The 22,522-nt window shown below is 52.0% G+C and overlaps 1 long non-coding RNA gene across 1 annotated transcript; it reads left to right on the plus strand.

The window, feature by feature from the left end:
- The first annotated feature begins 526 nt into the window (after window positions 1-526).
- LOC140895949 (uncharacterized) lies at window positions 527-11,738 on the plus strand. Its single transcript, XR_012154400.1, has 2 exons — window positions 527-635; window positions 10,580-11,738. It is a non-coding gene; the product is annotated as an uncharacterized lncRNA (long non-coding RNA).
- The last annotated feature ends 10,784 nt before the right edge of the window (window positions 11,739-22,522 follow it).

Below are 22,522 nucleotides of genomic sequence, written 5' to 3' on the forward strand. Positions count from 1 at the left end.
GTCACCCCAAGGGCCCAGCTAGGACCTGGCCCCAGCTCTGTCATGGCCCAAAGCCTGTCCCGTGTGAGGGGGGCCCAAGGGCCTGTGGGGAAAGAGCTGAGTGTCCCAGCCCAGGCCCTCGTGGGGCAGTGTCCCGGTCCCAGAACCCCCACCCCATGGGGAGTGACCAGGCCCCTTGGAGGCTGAGAGGAGAAGCTGAGAAGAAGCTGGGCCTGGAGAATGAGCCCCTCGCTCATCCCTGGGAGAAGCCCCTCCAGGCCCTTGTAGGGAACGTGGGGCTGGGCCAGGTGTGAGGGGAGCTGGCCCTGCCTGGGCTGGGTTTTCTCTCTGGATGGAGAGAGGCCCCCAGTCTCTAGGCTGGCCCCGGCAGATCGTGCAGGCAGTAAATTCCCTGGGCAGCAGAGGTCACGGCCCCGTTAGCCCTGCCTGTGGCCCAGCTCCCACCCACTCCCCATCTGGCTCTGGGGGTCAGGAACTTAGAGCAAAGGAGGGGGAGGAATAAACACGCTCATGTCTCTGCAGGGATGAGAAGGCCATGTCTCCGCATCCGGTGCCCGAGTCCCCTGAGCTGGAAAAGAGAATCCGGGATTTCCCTCGAGAGAACAATCTCCAGGAGGCTGTGACGGGATTCCTGGGTAAGGGGCACTGCTGGGGGTTTCTCTCATTGTATTTGAGCAGGGCAGGGGGAGGGATTTGGCCCAGCAGGTTGGGTTATTATCAGTTCCTGTGAGCCCCTATTACTCGTGGATCAGAGCTTCATTCAGAGCACTGTGACTGCCCAGCCCAGAGGGGCCCAGATCCTGGGAGAGCCCTTGGGGTCCCAGCTTCCCTGGCTGCTCAGAGCAGAGCCCAAAGGGGAAGATTTCAGGAGAGCAGATAATTCATAATCATGAATCTGTGCGCCCAGTGCTGTCTCCTGCTCTCTCCCTGGCTATCTGAGCGCAGGGGCGGGTGCTCTTGGTTAACAGGAGACGTTATCACGGATTCTCAGCCTCCCTGACTGACACCAGCTGAGCCTCAGGGCCCTAGTGTTTAAGCACTTTGGGCCACACTTTCAATGGTATTTAGGTGTCTGGTGGGAACCTCCAAAGCACCTAACTCCTATGGACTTGCCTAACCTGCTTCAGCCCTTTTGAAAATCCCATTCTCCAGGCTGTTTCCCTGCCATAGGTCTAGTGCTCTTGAACAGTCCCTGGGAGGAGCTCTTTAGTGTGGCAATCCCTTAAGGTCACACCTTGATTATCATGCACATTGTCACTTTGGATGAGCTATTACCAGCAGGACAGTGAGTTTGTGTGTGTGTGGTTTTTGGGAGGGGGGTGAGGGTGTGAGAGAACCTGGATTTGTGCAGGAAATGGCCCAACTTGATTATCATGCACATTGTGTAAAGAGTTGTCACTTTGGATGGGCTATCACCAGCAGGAGAGTGAATTTGTGTGTGGGGGGGTGGAGGGTGAGAAAACCTGGATTTGTGCTGGAAATGGCCCAACTTGATGATCACTTTAGATAAACTATTACCAGCAGGACAGTGGGGTGGGAGGAGGTATTGTTTCATATTCTCTGTGTGTAGATAAAGTCTGCTGCAGTTTCCACGGTATGCATCCGATGAAGTGAGCTGTAGCTCACGAAAGCTCATGCTCAAATAAATTGGTTAGTCTCTCAGGTGCCACAAGTCCTCCTTTTCTTTTTGCGAATACAGACTAACTCGGCTGTTACTCTGAAACCTGTCATTATGCAAGGCACTGCATTTAGCCGTATGGAGTGGAAATCTATCAACTGCATGAAAAAACTTGTACAGATACAGACAGACATCATCTTCCTTTCCAAATGCAAACAGATGGACATCGTACCAAAAGGACTGAAGGTAAAAAATCCATTACAATCTACATACCACACAGACTATGCTGACAGCTTGTGCCCCACGCTCTCAAAGAAACTGCGGAATCACCTGATCAACATCCTCTACAGCAAACAGGGAAAGATTAAGAATGAGCTCTCAAAAATGGATACTCTCATAAAAAAACAACCTTCCACACAAACTTCCTCGTGGCTGGATTTTACTAAAACTAGACAAGCCATTTACAGCGCACACTTTGCTTCTCTACAAAAGAAAAAGGACACTAAACTTTCTAAACTACTACATGCTACAAGGGGCCACAGCAATGGTTCCCTCAACCCACCTAGGAATATTGTTAATCTATCCAACTATTCTCTCAGCCCAGCAGAAGCAGCTGTCCTATCTCGGGGCCTCTCCTTCTGCCCCTCCACCCCCACGAACATGATACAGTTCGGTGGTGACCTAGAATCCTATTTTCGACGTCTCCGACTCAAGGAATATTTCCAAAATACCTCTGAACAACATACTAATCCACAGAGGTCTCCCTACCAACACTACAGAAAGAGGGATTCTAGGTGGACTCCTCCTGAAAGTCGAAACAGCAGACTGGACTTCTACATAGAGTGCTTCCGCCGACGTGCACGGGCTGAAATTGTGGAAAAGCAGCATCACTTGCCCCATAACCTCAGCCATGCGGAACGCAATGCCATCCACAGCCTCAGAAACAACTCTGACATCATAATCAAAAAGGCTGACAAAGGAGGTGCTGTTGTCATCATGAATAGGTCGGAATATGAACAAGAGGCTGCTCGGCAGCTCTCCAACACGAGTTTCTACAAGCCATTACCCTATGATCCCACTGAGAGTTACCAAAAGCAACTACAGCATTTGCTCAAGAAACTTCCTGAAAAAGCACAAGATCAAATCCGCACAGACACACCCCTGGAACCCCGACCTGGGATATTCTATCTACTACCCAAGATCCATAAACCTGGAAATCCTGGGCGCCCCATCATCTCAGGCATTGGCACCCTGACAGCAGGATTGTCTGGCTATGTAGACTCCCTCCTCAGGCCCTACGCTACCAGCACTCCCAGCTACCTTCGAGACACCACTGACTTCCTGAGGAAACTACAATCCATCGGTGATCTTCCTGAAAAAAACCATCCTGGCCACTATGGATGTAGAAGCCCTCTACACCAACATTCCACACAAAGATGGACTACAAGCCGTCAAGAACACTATCCCCGATAATGTCACGGCAAACCTGGTGGCTGAACTTTGTGACTTTGTCCTTAACCATAACTATTTTACATTTGGGGACAATGTATACCTTCAGATCAGCGGCACTGCTATGGGTACCCGCATGGCCCCACAGTATGCCAACATTTTTATGGCTGATTTAGAACAACGCTTCCTCAGCTCTCGTCCCCTAAAGCCCCTACTCTACTTGTGCTATATTGATGACATCTTCATCATCTGGACCCATGGAAAAGAAGCCCTTGAGGAATTCCACCATGATTTCAACAATTTCCATCCCACCATCAACCTCAGCCTGGTCCAGTCCACACAAGAGATCCACTTCCTGGACACGACAGTGCTCATAAACAATGGTCACATAAACACCACCCTATACCGGAAACCTACTGACCGCTGTTCCTACCTGCATGCCTCCAGCTTTCACCCTGACCACACCACACGATCCATCGTCTACAGCCAAGCTCTGCGATACAACCGCATTTGCTCCAACCCCTCAGACAGAGACAAACACCTACAAGATCTCTGTCAAGCTTTCTTACAACTACAATACCCACCTGTGGAAGTAAAGAAACAGATTGATAGAGCCAGAAGAGTTCCCAGAAGTTACCTACTACAGGACAGGCCTAACAAAGAAAATAACAGAACGCCACTAGCCGTCACCTTCAGCCCCCAACTAAAACCCCTCCAATGCATTATTAAGGATCTACAACCTATCCTGAAGGATGACCCAACACTCTCACAAATCTTGGGAGACAGGCCAGTCCTTGCCTACAGACAGCCCCCCAACCTGAAGCAAATACTCACCAACAACCACATACCACACAACAGAACCACTAACCCAGGAACCTATCCTTGCAACAAAGCCCGTTGCCAACTGTGCCCACATATCTATTCAGGGGACACCATCACAGGGCCTAATAACATCAGCCACACTATCAGAGGCTCGTTCACCTGCACATCCGCCAATGTGATATATGCCATCATCTGCCAGCAATGCCCCTCTGCCATGTACATTGGTCAAACTGGACAGCCTCTACGTAAAAGAATAAATGGACACAAATCAGATGTCAAGAATTATAACATTCATAAACCAGTCGGAGAACACTTCAATCTCTCTGGTCACGCAATCACAGACATGAAGGTCGCTATCTTAAAACAAAAAAACTTCAAATCCAGACTCCAGCGAGAAACTGCTGAATTGGAATTCATTTGCAAATTGGATACTATTAATTTAGGCTTAAATAGAGACTGGGAGTGGCTAAGTCATTATGCAAGGTAGCCTATTTCCCCTTGTTTTTTCCTACCCACCCCCCTCCAGATGTTCTGGTTTAACTTGGATTTAAACTTGGAGAGTGGTCAGTTTGGATGAGCTATTACCAGCAGGAGAGTGAGTTTGTGTGTGAATGGGGGTGGGGGGATGTGAGAAAACCTGAATTTGTGCAGGAAATGGCCCAACTTGATTGTCATGCACATTGTGTAAAGAGTTGTCACTTTGGATGGGCTATCACCAGCAGGAGAGTGAATTTGTGGGGGGTGGAGGGTGAGAGAACCTGGATTTGTGCTGGAAATGGCCCAACTTGATGATCACTTTAGATAAGCTATTACCAGCAGGACAGTGGGGTGGGAGGAGGTATTGGTTCATATTCTCTGTGTGTATATAAAGTCTGCTGCAGTTTCCACGGTATGCATCCGATTAAGTGAGCTGTAGCTCACGAAAGCTCATGCTCAAATAAATGGGTGAGTCTCTAAGGTGCCACAAGTCCTCCTTTTCTTTTTCCAGGGAGGAAAGTCACCTGGCGTCACCGCCTCCTGACTCTGAGTCTCAGAGCCTTCAGCACCCCTGCTTCACGTCAGCAAGTCCACCTGAGCTGGACACCCAAGGGCGACTTGTCGGCCCCCAGGGAGCCATGTCCCCCCACTCCCTTCCCCCGAGTGGCTCCCCACCAGCACTGTGAAAGCCGGGGGGTTGTTACAGGGCAGCCGACAGGCAGACGCGGGCCAAAGCGGGGCCCCCCGCTGCTTTCCAGCAGACCCTGAAATCTTTTGATTGTTTCATGACGAGCAGGATCGTTCCTAGGCTACGGCGGCCCGTGAGGCCCGGATCCAGGGGGTTCAGCCGGCGTGCGCGGGAGCGGGGGGAGGAGCCCGGCCGGGCCTGGGAGCGCCGCCCCTCCGCCACGTAGCCGCGCGCCGGCCGCGAGAGGGGGCCGGGGTCGAGTCCGCCCTGATCCGGCGGCGGGAGCGGGGCCAGCCACGGGGGGGGGGCTGCAGCATAAAACCAGCGGCTTTGAATTCCCGACCCCCCCACACCCAGAGACCCACAGAGAGACCCCCACACACCCCCGACACACAGAGACCGAGACCCCCCCACACAGAGACCCTGAGACAGAGACCCCCCCCACACCCCCCCACAGACCCAGAGACAACCCCCCACACAGAGACCCAGAGACAGAGACCCCCCACACACAGACCCAGAGACCCCCCCACACCCAGAGACCCACAGAGAGACCCCCCCACACCCCCGACACACAGACCCAGAGACAGAGACCCCCCACACACATCCCCCCACACAGACCCAGAGACACCCCCCACACACACAGACCCAGAGACAGAGACACCCCCCCACACACACAGAGACCCAGAGACCCCCCACACACACAGACCCAGAGACAGAGACCCCCCCACACACACACCCCACACAGACCCAGAGACAGAGACACCCCCACACACACCCCCACACAGACCCAGAGACACCCCCCCCACACACAGACCCAGAGACAGAGACACCCCCCCACACACACAGAGACCCAGAGACCCCCCACACAAAGAGACCCAGAGACAGAGACCCCCCCACACACACCCCCCACACAGAGACAGAGACACCCCCCCCACACCCCCACACAGACCCAGAGAGCCCCCCACACCCCCCACACCCAGAGACCCAGAGAGAGAGATCCCCCCCCACACACAGAGACACAGACCCAGAGACCCCCCCCACACACAAACCCAGAGACAGAGACACCCCCCTACACACACAGAGACCCACACACAGAGACCCCACACACACACAGAGACCCGCACACATGTCCTGTGAACCGGGAGTTCTCGGCTATTTCTTAAACCGCGGGCAATTAGCAGCAAGATTTGAGGAGTCCCTGAACTAGTTAATATCCAAGAATAACAATTACTGCAACCCAATCAAGTAATTTTCATAGTGTGTGTACATATAGACACACACACACACATATATTGGGGCTGTCAAGCGATTAAAAAAAATCACGATTAACTGTGCGGTTGTACAACAATAGAATACCATTTACTTTAAATATTTGGCATGCTTACATTTTCAAATATATTAATTTTAATTACAACACAATACGAAGTGTACAGTCCTCAATTTATATTTATTTTTGATTACAAATATTTGCTCTGTAAAAAACAAAAAAATTGTAAAGATTCTTAAACCTTGGGCCGAGCGCTGTTGCTGTTTTGAGAAATCTCACATTGGTACCTTCTTTGCGTTTTGTCAAATCTGCTGTGAAAGTGTTCTTAAAACGAATATGTGCTGGGTCATCTTCCAAGACTGCGGTAACATGAAACATATGCAGAATGCAGGTAAAATAGAGCAGGAGACCTACAATTCTCCCCCCAAGGAGTACAGTCACAAATTTAATTGATGTCTTATTTTTTTAACGAGCATCATCAGCATGGAAATATGTCCTCTGGAATGGTGGCCGAAGCATGAAGGGGCATACGAATGTTTAGCATATCTGGCATATCTTGCAACGCCGGCTACAAAAGTGCCATGGGAACGCCTGTTCTCACTTTCAGGTGACATTGTAAATAAGAAGCAGGCAACAGTATCTCCTGTCAGTTGTAAACAAACTTTTGTCTTAGCGATTGGCAGAATAAGAAGTAGGACTGAGTGGACTTGTAGGCGCTAAAGTTTTAAACTGTTTTGTTTTTGAGTGAAGTGATGCAATCAGAAAAAACCCAACTGCATTTGTTACACTTTCACAATAAAGAGTTTGCACTTCAGTACTTGTATGAGGTGAATTGAAAAATATTATTTTTTTGGTTTTATCATTTTTACAGAGCATATATTTGTAATAAAAAATAATAATATAAAGTGAGCACTCTGCACTTTGTGTTCTGTGTTGTAATTGAAATCAGTATTGAAAATGGATCAAAAAATATATAATAAATTGCAACTGGTATTCTATTGTTATAAGCGTGATTAATCGCGATTGATTTTTTGAGTTAATCGTGTGAGATAACTGTGATTGACAGCCTTAACGTACATATATAAAATAATACCAAATCCTCAGAACACCAATATAATGGGGAAACTAATTCTTACCTTAAAATGACAAGTGGTTTTATGTACTCATGTGGCACTTGTTGGCATTGCCCTAGCAACAAAGCTATTGAAACAGAAAAGCAGGCAGGGTGCGGCAGTGAGGCTGATGCCTAGCAGGGCTACCGGGGGGGAAAAAAAAATCTTTTCATTTTGCCTGTGCTCCTAAGAAGTTGAAAGTTACCTAAACCCCAAAGCATAAAAGTGGGAGTGGGGGCAGGTGCTTTGAAACTTCCATTCCCAGGATCGCCATGGCACATGGGTCATGAGAGACAGAGTCTACAGGCGCCAGGGCAGGGCTTGCAACTAAACTCCCATGTTTCCCTCAGGATTTTCAAACTACACTGGACCCTCACTAGAATGTGGGATTTGGGATCCATGCCAAATCCCCCATTCTAGCGCGTACTGCATTACAGCGGGGACCACGTTACAATGACAGTTAATGACGGTTACTAAATTTGGGATCCGCAACCACGTTCTATCAGAATTTGTGTTCTATAGACGCGTGTTCTAGCGAGGGTCCGGTGTATAACTTTCAGGTTCTCGTCTCTGTCAACTCAGGCTATGTCTACCCTATAGCACTTACAGCGGCACAGCTGCAGTGGGCTAGCCCCTTGTTCTGTGTTTGGGAGTGGCGGGGATTCCTTCATGGTCTTTTTCCTCTTTCAGGTGCTTTCAAGGGTCATCATGGTGCACCTTGGTAAGTGCAGACAGGGCTTGTTAAGGGTTGCGTGCACACCATGTTGTACTGACAGACCCCAGTTTCTGCATCCCTCTAAATCAATCACAGTTAGTGGAGAATGTGCAGCCTTCACCGCTGAACTCTCTTAAGGGTTGGTAGAGCAAATCTGTCATCTTTATTGTAAATAAATTGCTTTAAGACCTCAATGTCCTGGCAAGGTACAGACTTCGATTCCATCATGAAGAATAATCTATTGTTGCTGCGTAAGGGAAGGTTACAGCAGTTTTCTTGATTTTTAAATGAAACCAAGCTTTTCTCTAAGGCCTTTGGAATTTTTTGGCTCGACGTCTATACGCATCTGTTTATAATCAAATCGATTGTGACACCTGTTGATCTTCCCTTCAGCTCATCTCCTTATGAAGCATTATCATGGAGGACACGTAGCTATCCGATTGGCTCTTGGTGGTTGTGCCAACAGACCCTTCTTCCGTATAGTGGCTGCATATAACAAGCGAGCACGGGACAGCAAGTATTTGGAGCAAGTGGGCTGCTATGACCCACTCCCAAATAGCCACAATGAAAAGCTTGTTGGCTTGAACATCGAGAGAATCAAACACTGGATTGGTTGTGGAGCACATGTCACAAAACCGGTTGAAAAACTTCTAGGTAACTCAGTGTGTTTTCCAATCTGAACTATTTGCTTATTTTTCTTAAAAGACAATAGGTTTTCCTTGGTGATCCTCCGCATACTTGGAGTACCAAAGACTCTTTCTTCATTTCTTTGCATGAATCCTTGAGAATATGTATATATGCAATCACCCTTCTTTTGGCCACAGGAAATGGGATGTTTCAGAGTCGCAGCCTTGTTAGTCTGTATCCGGAAAAAGAACGGGAGGACTTGCGGCACCTTAGAGACTAACAAATTCATTTGAGCATAAGCTTTCGTGGGCTACAGCTCACTTCATCAGATGAATAGAATGGAACATATAGTAAGAAGATCTATCTACACATACAGAGAATCATGAAAAGGTGGGAGTTGCCATACAAACTGTAAAAGGCTAATTAAGATGAGCTATAATTTGTTAGTCTCTAAGGTGTCACAAGTACTCCTGTTCTTTTTGAGGAAATGGGAACGGGTCTCATTTATGGAGAGGCTGAGCTGGCCAAGACAGCAGTAAAAGGCACTTCAAGCCACTAGAGGGTTAGTGAGACAGACAATTACTCTCACTTCTTAAAAGTCTCATTAACTGTTGGAACAGTTGTTGTACCAATAAAATAAAAACCAGCAGGATATTATTAAAGGGAAAAAGGCAAAATACCACATTTATTGTGAATACAGAAAGAATCATAGTAAGCAGTTAGTTATAGCTATAACATTCCATTCAATCTCATATTTATTCTCACATTCATTCATACAAACACACACACACACACACACACACACACACACACACACACAGGTTCTGCAAGGTTGTTATCATAGTTACCAGCCTTAGCGTTGCTCATGCCAAGTCACTGGCCAGGTGGCCTGGACATGAGGAGGGAGCAGGGCCTTGTCAGATGCTCATCTGATGCTCCTGGAAGTTGGTTTGCAGAATCAGACCCCAAAGTTCTCACTTTTTAGAGTCTATTTTTATAGGAATTTCTTCCTATGCCAGTCTATGGGAATTGCTTCATCATGCTGTTGCTGAATCAATCAGCAGATAGCACATTCCTGACGGCTCCAAGATGTTATCTTGTTCTTTGGTTCTCCCATTCTTGAGGCTGTTGGGTGGATTCCAGTCTGCCCTCCGGGGGGGGTCCTCTGGTTATTTCCACTTGACGCCTTCTTAAGCCGATGGACACTGGATTCTTAGGCTGGCACCTCCCTGATCATTCAGTTATTATCCACACCAAGCATCCATCCACATACATCCTCTATCTCTATTTTAATCACAATTGTTAATACAACAAAAGGGTGGGGAGTCTCTGGGTGCTGTTTCTGTTGTTACAGAGTATTGCTTTGAGTCTCTCTCTCTGTGAACTGCTTTGAGAACAGACTCTGTCTTAGAATGTACTAACACAATTAGCAGCTTGCAAGTTTCACACATAGAGGGAGAGAAACAGCACCAAAAACCAAGAGAGCTCTTAATTAGTAATACCCTGGAATTGAAACTCTGGGGAATCAAACTCATTTGTGATTTTAATACAGAACTTCTTTAATATGATCCAACACAGTTGACCGAGGGTTGTCGTGAATTCTCCATCACTGACAATTTAACTTGAGATTGCATGTTTTTCTGAAGTATATATGCTAAGAATTATTTTGGGGAAGTTCTATAACATGTGTTATATAGGATGTCAGACGAGATAATCACAGCGCTCCCTTTTAGCCTTTGAATCTGTGCGTCTAGAACAGTCATATTGCAACTCCAGCTATAAATATCAATAATCTTTCTTTCAGGTCTTTCTGGATTTTTCCCATTGCATCCTATGACAATCACAAATGCAGAAAGATTAAGGAAGCGAAGAGCCTTGAAAGCCATAACAGCTTCTGAGGAAGAAACTCCAGCTGAAACTCCAGCTAAAACAATAATTTAAAAAACCAGGAATTACTACATGATGTTCATAGATGATCAGCCACCCATAGCAGCCATTCATATTCCAGCGTGTTAAGCACAATAAGAATTGAGCTATGTTCAGAGGCAGACGGCTATCCCTGTTACTTGGAGGAACTCGCACATCATTCATTCTAGAGTCTTCCATCCACATTCTAACTCGCTTAAATGTCTTAGGTAAGGCTTGTACCATCCCCGAAGATCACCAGCCTCAGACTCTGGTAGACCAAACAAAGCCACTGGGTTTGAGTCATAGAACCATCACCCCAAAAGCCTTAATGCCAATCAGTGCAAATCTCAGAATTGATGATGGGGAGCACATGAGATCTTTCTCAGCCCACACAGTGCAGCGCATCACCCCTTTTAAAGCACTCGACGTAACAAAGCTGAGACACGCTCACTGGACGATCACAGTATCCTGCTTATTTAAGAAGAGCACAATACAATAGACCACTCTAGTGCTGACAGAAAAGTCGCCTTCCTCAGCTGTTGCTCCAAGATGGCAATCTGCTGCTGTTCCTGCATGTGAGGAAGTTGGTGGGGCTCAAAAGGAGGGCAGCTCACAGCAAGAGAAATGGCTGAGAAGAGCTAGGCAAGTTAGAGGCACTTGAGATTCATTGCCGGCCTGTGTGTTGCTCCCTTGGCAGCACACCCATAAGGGTGCGGGGAGAACCATGGAAACTCAGCCAGCTCTCACTTGCCAGGCAGCTGGGAATTGGTTACATTTTTAATGGAGAAGTAAAATCTGAGCAAATGTATACATGGAACCAAAGAAAAATAAGATCTTTTGGGTGATACCTGAAGTCCTGCCTGAAAAGGTCCAGGCAGACATGGCTGGTTTGGATTTTGCCTATTAGTACATTTAAACCAGGGGTTCTCCGAACACATTTTTTGGTGGCCTCGGACTGTGACCCACCAATTCTTCCTGGTGGCCGCATTGACACTTTTCCCTAAAATACGTAACTGTAGGAAAAACAAATAAATATGCACAGACACGTGTCCAAATCCTTGTAATTTATTGATGTAGGGTTTTTTCAGACTCACAAATAATATGAAAAATTATATTTGTATGTTGAATATTGCTTTTCGCAGCACACTCAGTAGCTAGCTGGGAGTTTGTGAAAAGTGATATTAACAAACATACAAGTATCACTTTTCACAGCCTCCCAGGTAGCTAGTCAGTGTGCTGTGAAAAGTGATCCTTGCATGTTTCTTTGTTTCGCTTTTCTCAGCGAGCCCCAGGTTTGGAGAGGGAGGCAGCAGGGGTCTGGGGCAATGGGGGGGATAGAGGTGGAACCAGGGAAGGCAGTGGGGGCTGGGGGCGATAAATGGGGGTTCGGGGAGGCGTCGGGGAGAATGGTGAGCCCTGCTGCCATATGGCTGGATAAAATCATATTGTTGGTGTAATGCAGGAAGTCAGATTAAAAAACTCACATTAGTCCTGTCCATGGAATCACAGCACTGGAAGGCCCGTCCTAGTCCCGTCCCCTGCACTCAAGGCAGGACTAAGTACAGTAGAACCTCAAAAATACGAACACCAGAGTTACAGACGGACCCGTCAGCCAGACACCACGTGGCCCCAGAAGTACGCAGTCAGGAAGCAGCGGAGACGAAAAACAAAAAACCCAACAAATACTGAGCTGTGCCGGCATGGCATCGTCCAGTTCGGCACATCGGGGCTGCCTGTCCCCACCCCCACCCACGACTTGCCACGCGGAAGGCCAGCCACGTACAGGTGAAGACGCTGAGGTTCACAGGCACAGCTGTGAGCTCCCGAGAAGGAGTGCTGGGGTCTGCACTAGCCACAGGGGCTGTTTCCCGCCTCTGGCTGGGAGGGGGACAAGCCTGCAACCTTAGTCTCAGTCCAGGAAAGAAGCTCCCTGAGCTGCTGCTGGAACCTGGCCGCGAGCGTCAGCTGCTGGAGCCCGAACTCCTGCCCGCCTGCCGCGCTCTGGAGGAGCGGCTGCGTTTGAAAGGGCCCCGGCCTGCACTGCGCACCCACTGGTGCCAAAGCGCCCCCGGGTGCCTCACGCATCACCCTTGCAGTCAGGGGGCGAGAATCAGAAACTTGCCGGGCAGCCGCTGCAGAGTGTGAGCCCCCGTTCCGAGCACTCCGCCCTGAGGAGCAGCCCATAACGGCTTGGGCAAAGTTACCAACAACCTCCATTCCCGAGGTCTCCGTAATTCTCCTGTATTATCTAGACCAGGGGCTGTCAACAGGCGAACCACGGGCCAAATCCGGGTTGCCAGACGCTTTTGAACGGACCCCACAAACTTGTTATTTACATATTATCGTTATTATTAGTTTTTTAAATGATTTTCTCTGCAGTCTGGCCCCTGACTGTACATTGATGAAGAATTTGGACCTTGACAAAAAATAATTGACTACCCCTCATCTAGACCATCCCTGAGCGGTGACTGTCGATCCTGCTAAGAACCTACAATGACAGAGATTCCACAACCTCCCTAGGTAATTTGTTCCAGTGCTTAACTATGCTGGCAGGAAGTTTTTCCTAACGTCCAACCTAAACCTCCCTCGCTGCAATTTCAGCCCATTGCTTCTTGTCCTGTCCTCAGAGATTCACAAGAACAATTTTTCTCCCTCCTCCTTCTAACAACCTTTTATGTACTTGAAAACTGTTCTCATGTCCCCTCTCAGTCTTCTCTTCTCCAGACTAAACAAACCCAGTTCTTTCAACCTTTCCTCGTAGATCATGTTTTCTAGACCAGCGGTTCTCAACAGGGGGTTCGTGGCCCACTGGGGGTCTGTCACAGAGTGTGGGGGAGTCCAGGCCCTGCACCCCTCTTCCTGGGATCCACTGAGACTCTCAGCCAGCCAGTAAAACAGAAGGTTTATTGGACAACAGGAACACAGTCCAAAACAGAGCTTGTGGGTACAACCAGGACCCCTCAATCACGTCCTTCTGGGGGAGCAGGGAGCTTAGACCCCAGCCCTGGGGTTCCCTGTGTTCCTCTCCCCAGCCCCAAACTAGAACTAAACCCACCCAGCAGGTTCCCTGCTGCAGCCTCTGTTCACATTCCTGGGCAGAGGTGTTACCTCCCCCTCCCCCTCCTGGCTCAGGTGACAGGTTCTCAGGTCTCCCATCCCCAGGGCACATTCCCAGGTCAACACTCCCCCCTCCCTGCTGAGTCACATCGTCACATCTCTCCCCCCTTCGAGACTGAACTGAGCGGGGTCACGCTGACCAGTGACCTGGGGAAGTTCGGGGCCCCCTCTCCGGGACAGCGCATCCGCTATCAGGTTGGCACTTCCCTTCACGTGGACCACGTCCATGTCGTAATCCTGCAGGAGCAGGCTCCATCTCAGGAGCTTGGCGTTGGCTCCTTTCATCTGGTGCAGCCAGGTCAGGGGAGAGTGGTCGGTGTAGACGGTGAAGTGTCGCCCGAAGAGATAGGGCTCTAGTTTCTTGAGGGCCCACACCATGGCCAGGCATTCCTTCTCGATGGCCGCGTAGTGTTGCTCCTGGGGTAGCAACTTCTTGCTCAGGTACACGATGGGGTGTCTCTCCCCCTTTTCATCCTCCTGCATTAACACCGCCCCCAGTCCCGTGTCTGAGGCGTCGGTGAACACCACAAAGGGCTTGTCAAAGTCTGGGTTTGCCAGAACTGGGCCACTGACCAGAGCCTTCTTCAGCGCCCGGAAAGCCTCCTGGCACTGCTCGGTCCAGACCACCTTGTCTGGCTTCCCCTTCTTGCATAGCTCCGTGATGGGGGTGGCGATGGCGCTAAAGTGGGGCACAAATCTTCGGTAGTATCCTGCCATCCCAATAAAGGCTTGGACCTGCTTTTTGGTGTGGGGAGCGGGCCAGTCTCTGATCACCTCCACCTTGGCTGGTTCTGGCTTTAGGCGGCCGCTCCCCACCCGATGGCCCAGGTAAGATACTTCAGCCATCCCCACCTTGCACTTCTCCGCTTTTACAGTCAGCCCAGCCCCCTGGAGTCGGTCCAGCACTTGTCTAACCTGGGACATGTGGTCCTCCCAGGTCTGGCTAAAGACACAGATGTCATCAATATACGCCACGGCAAAACTCTCCATCCCCCTCAGGAGCTGGTCCACTAGGCGCTGGAAGGTGGCCGGCGCTCCCTTGAGGCCGAAAGGCAGGGTCAGGAACTCATAGAGCCCCAGAGGGGTGATAAAGGCCGATTTCAGTCGGGCATCTGCATCCAGCGGCACTTGCCAGTAGCCCTTTGTAAGGTCCATGGTGGTAAGGTACCGAGCTCCTCCCAGCTTGTCTAGGAGCTCGTCCGGCCTGGGCATGGGGTAGGCATCAGATACAGTGATGGCATTGAGCTTCCGATAGTCCACACAGAACCGGACCGACCCGTCCTTTTTGGGGACCAGCACCACCGGCGAGGCCCAAGGGCTGGCAGATGGCTGGATCACCCCCAAAGCCAGCATGTCCCGGACCTCTCTTTCCAGGTCCTGAGCAGTTTTCCCTGTGACTCGGAAGGGGGAGCATCTTATCGGCGGGTGCGACCCTGTCTGCACCCGGTGGACAGTCAGATTAGTGCGTCCAGGCTGGTTGGAAAACAGCTGTCGGTACGGATGCAGCACCTCCCTGACCTCAGCTTGCTGGGCAGGGGTTAGCTGATCCGAGAGGGGAATTGTTTCCAGGGGGAAACCAGCTCTGGTCCCAGGGAATAGATTTACTAAAGGGTCATCTCCCTGCTCTTCCCACTGTCCACACACGGCCAACACCACATTCCCCCTGGCATAATATGGCTTCATCATATTCACATGGTACACCCGGCGGTGGTGTGCCCGGTTCGACAGCTCCACCACATAGTTTACCTCATTGAGCTGCTTGACGACCTTGAAAGGGCCCTCCCAGGCAGCCTGTAGTTTGTTCTTTCTCACTGGGATGAGAACCATCACCTGATCCCCGGTGGCGTAGGCACGGGCCCGTGCCGTGCGGTCATACCAGACCTTCTGCTTCCTCTGGGCTCTGGCTAGATTCTCCCTGGCCAGGCCCATGAGTTCCGCCAGTCTCTCTCGGAAGATCAGGACATACTCTACCACTGACTCTCCATCGGGAGTGGCCTTCCCCTCCCACTCGTCTCTCATCAGGTCCAGGGGGCCCCTCACCCTCCTGCCATATAACAGTTCGAAAGGCGAAAATCCGGTAGACTCCTGGGGCACCTCCCTGTACGCGAACAGCAGGTGAGGTAAGTACTTGTCCCAATCCCGTGGGTGCTGGTTCATAAAGGTTTTCAGCATCATCTTTAGCGTCCCGTTAAACCTCTCCACCAGCCCATTGGACTGGGGGTGATAAGCTGAGGCCCAGTCGTGCCGGACCCCACATTTCTCCCACAAGCACCGGAGCAGGGCCGACATGAAGTTGGAGCCTTGGTCTGTCAAGACTTCCTTGGGGAACCCCACTCGGCTGAAAATGGTCAGGAGCGCATCGGCCACGGTGTCTGCTTCAATGGAAGCTAAGGGCACTGCCTCGGGGTAGCGGGTGGCAAAATCTACCACCACCAGAATGTATTTCTTCCCCAACCGGGTCGTCCTGCTGAGAGGCCCCACGATGTCCATGGCCACCTTCTGGAAAGGCTCCTCTATGATGGGCAAAGGTCTCAAAGCCGCTTTCCCCTTGTCCCGGGCCTTCCCCACCCTCTGACAGGGGTCACAGGATCGGCAATACTGCCGGACCGTGGTAAAGACCCCGGGCCAGTAAAAGTTCTGTAGCAACCTCTGCCGGGTGCGCCGGATTCCCTGGTGCCCTGCGAGGGGGATGTCATGGGCCAGGTACAGGAGCTTGCGGCGATACTTCTGGGGGACCCCCAGCTGCCTCCTGATCCCACAGGACTCTACTTCCCTTGTGGGAGCCCATTCTCGGTACAGGAACCCCTTCTCCCACAGGAACCTCTCCTGGCAGCCTCTCCTCATGGTCCGTCCCACACTGAGGTTGGCCAGGTCCCTGAGCTTCCGCAAGGAGGGATCTTTCCTCAACTCGGCCTGGAACTCAGTGGCTGGGGAAGGGATGGGGCCCGGTTCCCCCTCAGTGGCCAGGTCTGAGGCCTCCGCCTCTCTGAGCCGTGCCCCTCGGCCCTCCCTCCCCACCAGGGTAGGGTCCTGCGCCTCCGGTGTGATACCCTCCCCGAGGTCAGGGCGCAGTGCCCCTCGCCGGCTCTGGCTACGGGTCACAACCAGGGCGGCCTGGGGCTTGCTTGGCCAGTCCTCTAGGTCTCCCCCCATCAAAACTTCAGTGGGCAAATGGTGGTGTACCCCCACATCCTTGGGGCCCTCCTTGGCCCCCCATTTCAGGTGTACCCTTGCCACGGGCACCTTAAATGGGGTCCCGCCCACCCCTGTCAGGGTCAGATAGGTGTTGGGCACCACCCGATCTGGGGCCACCACCTCGGGCCGGGCCAGCGTCACCTCCGCGCCCGTATCCCAGTATCCATTGACCTTCCTCCCATCCACCTCCAGGGGAACAAGGCACTCTCTCCGGAGGGACAGCCCCGCGCCCACCCTATAAACTGAGCACCCTGAGTCCAGAGCCTCCAGCCCTCTGGTGGAGCTGGCCTGGGGTACTCTTCCCTCCGGGGCAGGTGGTAAACTGGTAGGCCCCCTTTCCTGGGTCGTCTGTCCCTCGTCCAGCTGGGTCCCTACCCAGTTAACCCTGGGTAGGTTGGGTCTGCTCAGTTTGTCCCTGAGCCCGGGGCACTGGGACCGTACGTGGCCTCTCTGGCCACAGTGATAGCAGCTCAGGTCACGTTGGTCCCCTCGAGCGGGTCGGAGGGGCCCGACGCTAGGCGTTCCCCGTGGGAGGGGGTTCTCCCTATTTCCCCGCTGGGAGGCCCCCTGGTGACCCTCTCTCTGCATCGGGGGGGGCCTGTTCTTTTGGGACTCCTCCCGGCTACCCCCGACCGACTGTTCACAAACTCGTCGGCCAGCTGCCCTGCGTGCTGGGGGTTCTCGAGCTTTTTGTCCACCAGCCACAGCCTCAGGTCGGAAGGGCACTGATCATACAGTTGCTCCAGTACGATTAGGTCAAGCAGGTCCTCTTTAGCTCGGGCCCCAGCTGTCCACTTGCGGGCATGTCCCTGCATCCGGTTGACCAGTTGTAGGTAGGTGACCTCAGGCGTTTTACGCTGACTCCGGAACCTTCTCCGGTACATCTCGGGGGTCAGCCCAAACTCACGGAGCAGGGCCTGTTTGAACAGTTCATAGTCCCCTGCCTCCGCCCCTGTCATTCGGCTGTACACCTCCACGGCTTTGGGGTCCAGTAAGGGGGTGAGGAACTGGAGCCTGTCTGCAGGGTCAACCCTGTGCAGCTCACAGGCATTCTCAAAGGCCGTCAGGAAGCTATCTATGTCCTCCCCCTCCTTCCGCTGGGCCAGGAAGCACTTATCAAAGTTCCTTGCAGTCTTGGGTCCCCCCTCACTCACCGCAGCCGGGGCCCCACTGCTCTTCAGCCTGGCCAGCTCCAGTTCATGCTGTCTTTGTTTCTCCTTCTCCTGACGCTCCCTCTCCTTCTCCTCCTGCTCATGTTGACGTTGTTTCTCCTCATGTTGACGTTGTTTTTCATGATCCTCCAGCTCCCTCATTTTCATCTCCCTCTCCCATTCCAGCCGCCTCCGCTCCAGGGATGGGGAGCTCCGCTGGGAGGATCCCCTGCTGGGTGCCGGGGTCAGGGTGCCCTCGGTATTCGCTGGGCTTCCCCCAACCCCTCCCCCAGACATAGGTAGGAAGGGTCTCGGGATGTCCTCGGCAGCAGTCTGACCCCTCCCAGCCCAGTCAGGCCCCAGGGCCCACGCTGCGTCCCCCAGGCAGCTTCCCTCAGGGACAGGGATCGGGTCATCCAAGCGATCCCTCTCCTCCAGCTGGGCAATCAGCTGTTCCTTGGTGGACCTCCCGATGCGCAGCCCTCTCTGCCTGCACAGCTCCACCAGGTCGCTCTTAAGGCGTTTAGCGTACATCTCCCTGCTGGCCACTCGCAGGCCGGGCAGCTTCCCACGGTTTCCAGGAAAAGCCCCTCGTGTGCCAGTCCTTCTTGAGGTCACCGACTCTTTGCCAGGGTCGAGCTGCAGACTCCTCCGCCCCTGGGACCGCTCGCTGCAATCCCCCGGGGGACCCTGTTACTGCAAAAGTCTTTCTCTCTGGTCACACATTCCCAGGGGTTAACCGCCCCCCGAAACCGTCTCTCTCTGAATCTTCAGCACGCCTGGTCCCCGTCAATTCCCCTTCGTTTTACTGCTCCCCAGTCACTTACTGCAGGAAGCGCCGTTCACGGGGTGCAGTAGATCCCACCGCTGACACCAGTTGTCACGGAGTGTGGGGGAGTCCAGGCCCTGCACCCCTCTTCCTGGGATCCACTGAGACTCTCAGCCAGCCAGTAAAACAGAAGGTTTATTGGACAACAGGAACACAGTCCAAAACAGAGCTTGTGGGTACAACCAGGACCCCTCAATCACGTCCTTCTGGGGGAGCAGGGAGCTTAGACCCCAGCCCTGGGGTTCCCTGTGTTCCTCTCCCCAGCCCCAAACTGAAACGAAACCCACCCAGCAGGTTCCCTGCTGCAGCCTCTGTTCACATTCCTGGGCAGAGGTGTTACCTCCCCCTCCCCCTCCTGGCTCAGGTGACAGGCTCTCAGGTCTCCCATCCCCAGGGCACATTCCCAGGTCAACACTCCCCCCTCCCTGCTGAGTCACATCGTCACAGGGTCTATGAACCCTTTCAGGGGGGCTGCAGGGCCCCGTGGCTAAAATCCAAAGCCCGAACCCCAGCACCTCCCGCAGGGCTGAAGCCGGGAGCAGCAGGGCTGAATTCTGGAGCCCCGAGCCCCGGTGCTCCCCAAGGGACAGAAGCCCTGAGCCCATGGGCAGAGTTGGGGGAACACAGGGGTGTTACACCTCCCCCAAACTACAGTGCAAGAGCAGGGCAGTCCTGGGGTAGCTCCACACCCCCCCTCCACCACCTCCTCTCTCCACCCCCTGGCTAGGTCGGAGGTGGGAAGCCAGAGTCCGGCAGCGTGGGACAGCTGCTGCTCTGACTGGTGCCATGGAGCAGGCGGGCGCAGCGTTGCCTCGTCTCCTGCTGCTGCAGGGGGTTGAAGCTGCTCCCCTTTGCTCGTGCAGCTGGTAAGAGCTGCCTGGGCGGGGGAACCCGGCTGCTTTGTGGCTGGCAGAGCCCTCAGGGTACAGGGAGCGCAGGGGAGCCCTGAGAGCACACAGCCCCTAGCTACCTCCTCCCTGCACCCTGAGCTACCCTCTGCCCACACACAGCCCCTAGCTACCTCCTCCCTGCACCCTGAGCTACCCTCTGCCCACACACAGCCCCTAGCTGCCCCCCTCACTGCACCCTGAGCTACCCTCTGCCCACACACAGCCCCTAGCTACCCCCCTCACTGCACCCTGAGCTACCCCCCTGCACACAGCCCCTAGCTATCCCGTTCCCTGCACCTCAAACTTTTTGAGCTGAGCCCCCCCACCTTTGAGTTATAATTTTTGGTTGTAGGCCCCCCCCAAGTCCAGACAGGCGGGTGGCCTGCTGAGATGAGTCAGGGGGTGGATGTAGCATACCCTTCCCAGACCCCGACGTCGGAGCTGGCTTGAGCCTCACTGGCCCCTGCCCACCCAAAACAGAAGTCAAACTCTACCTATGCAAACTTGTTTTCCCCCCTTTCCCTGGCCCAGAGCCTCCCCCTCCCACACTGGGCCCTGGAGATTTTAATGGCATGTTGTGGGTGGCCTCAGAAAGAAAAAGGTTGAGAACCCCTGTTCTAGACCTTTAACCATTTTTGTTACTCTCCTCTGGACCTTCTCCAATTTGTCCACATCCTTCCCGAAATGTGGCGCCCCGACTTAGACACAATACTTTAGCTGAGGCCACATCAGCATGGAGTAGAGCAGAAGAATTACGTCTCGTATCTTGCTTACAACACTCCTGCTAATCCTGCCCAGAATGAGGTTTGCTTTTTTTGCAAGTGTTACACTGTTGACTCATATTTAGCTTGTGGTCCACTCTGACCCCCAGATCCCCTTCCGCAGTACTCCTTCCTAGGCTGTCACGTCCTGCTCTGTATGTGTGCAGCTGACTGTTCTGTCCTAAGGGGAGTACTTTGCATTTGTCCGTATTGAATTTCAGCCTGTGAACTTCAGACCATTTCTCCAGTTTGTGCAGATCATTTTGAATTTTAATCCTATCCTCCAGAGCACTTGCAACCCCTCCCATCTTGGTATCATCTGCAAACTTTATCAGTAAAAAGAAAAGGAGGACTTGTGGCACCTTAGAGACTAACCAATTTATTTCAGCATAAGCTTTCGTGAGCTACAGCTCATTTCATCGGATGCATACTGTGGAAAGTACACAAGATCTTTTTATACACACAAAGCATGAAAAAATGGGTGTTTTCCACTACAAAAGGTTTTCTCTCCCCCCACCCCACTCTCCTGCAGGTAATAGCTTATCTAAAGTGATCACTCTCCTTACAATGTGTATGATAATCAAGGTGGGCCATTTCCAGCACAAATCCAGGGTTAAACAAGAAAGTCTGAGGCGGGGGTGGTGGGGGGGTAGGAAAAAACAAGGGGAAATAGGTTACCTTGCAGAATGACTTAGCCACTCCCAGTCTCTATTCAAGCCTAAGTTAACTGTATCCAATTTGCAAATGAATTCCAGTTCAACAGTCTCTCGCTGGAGTCTGGATTTGAAGTATTTTTGTTGAAATATCACAACTTTCATGTCTGTAATCGCGTGACCAGAGAGATTGAAGTGTTCTCCGACTGGTTTATGAATGTTATAATTCTTGACATCTGATTTGGGTTCATATATTCTTTTACGTAGAGGCTGTCCAGTTTGGCCAATGTACATGGCAGAGGGGCATTGCTGGCACATGATGGCATATATCACATTGGCGGATGTGCAGGTGAACGAGCCTCTGATAGTGTGGCTGATGTGATTAGGCCCTGTGATGGTGTCCCCTGAATAGATATGTGGGCACAGTTGGCAACGGGCTTTGTTGCAAGGATAGGTTCCTGGGTTAGTGGTTCTGTTGTGTGGTGTGTGGTTGTTGGTGAGTATTTGCTTCAGGTTGGGGGGCTGTCTGTAGGCAAGGACTGGCCTGTCTCCCAAGATTTGTGAGAGTGTTGGGTCATCCTTCAGGATAGGTTGTAGATCCTGAATAATGCATTGGAGGGGTTTTAGTTGGGGGCTGAGGGTGACGGCTAGTGGCGTTCTGTTATTTTCTTTGTTAGGCCTGTCCTGTAGTAGGTGACTTTTGGGTGCTCTTCTGGCTCTGTCAATCTGTTTCTTCACTTCCGCAGGTGGGTATTGTAGTTGTAAGAAGGCTTGATAGAGATCTTATAGGTGTTTGTCTCTGTCAGAGGGGTTGGAGCAAATGCGGTTGTATCGCAGAGCTTGGCTGTGGACGATGGATCGTGTGGTGTGGTCAGGGTGAAAGCTGGAGGCATGGAGGTAGGAACAGCGGTCAGTAGGTTTCCGGTATAGGGTGGTGTTTATGTGACCATCGTTTATTAGCACAGTAGTGTCCAGGAAGTGGATCTTAATCGCGTCTCTGCTAAGGCTGCGTCTACACTCCCCCTTGTGTCGGTAGAACGTATGTGGCTCAGGGGTGTGAATAAGCCACCCCCCGAGTGACACAAGTTACACAGACCTAAGCGCCGGTGTGGACAGTGCTATGGTGCTGGGAGAGCTTCTCCTGCCAACATGGCTACGGCTGCTCGTTGAGGGTGGAGTGCTCCTTCCCTTCGGCTTCCAGCCGCTCCAGTAGAGACTGCCACTGGGGGCCACGTCACTCACA

The sequence above is a fragment of the Lepidochelys kempii genome, chromosome 11 (assembly GCF_965140265.1).
Source record: "Lepidochelys kempii isolate rLepKem1 chromosome 11, rLepKem1.hap2, whole genome shotgun sequence".
NCBI lineage: Eukaryota > Metazoa > Chordata > Testudines > Cheloniidae > Lepidochelys > Lepidochelys kempii.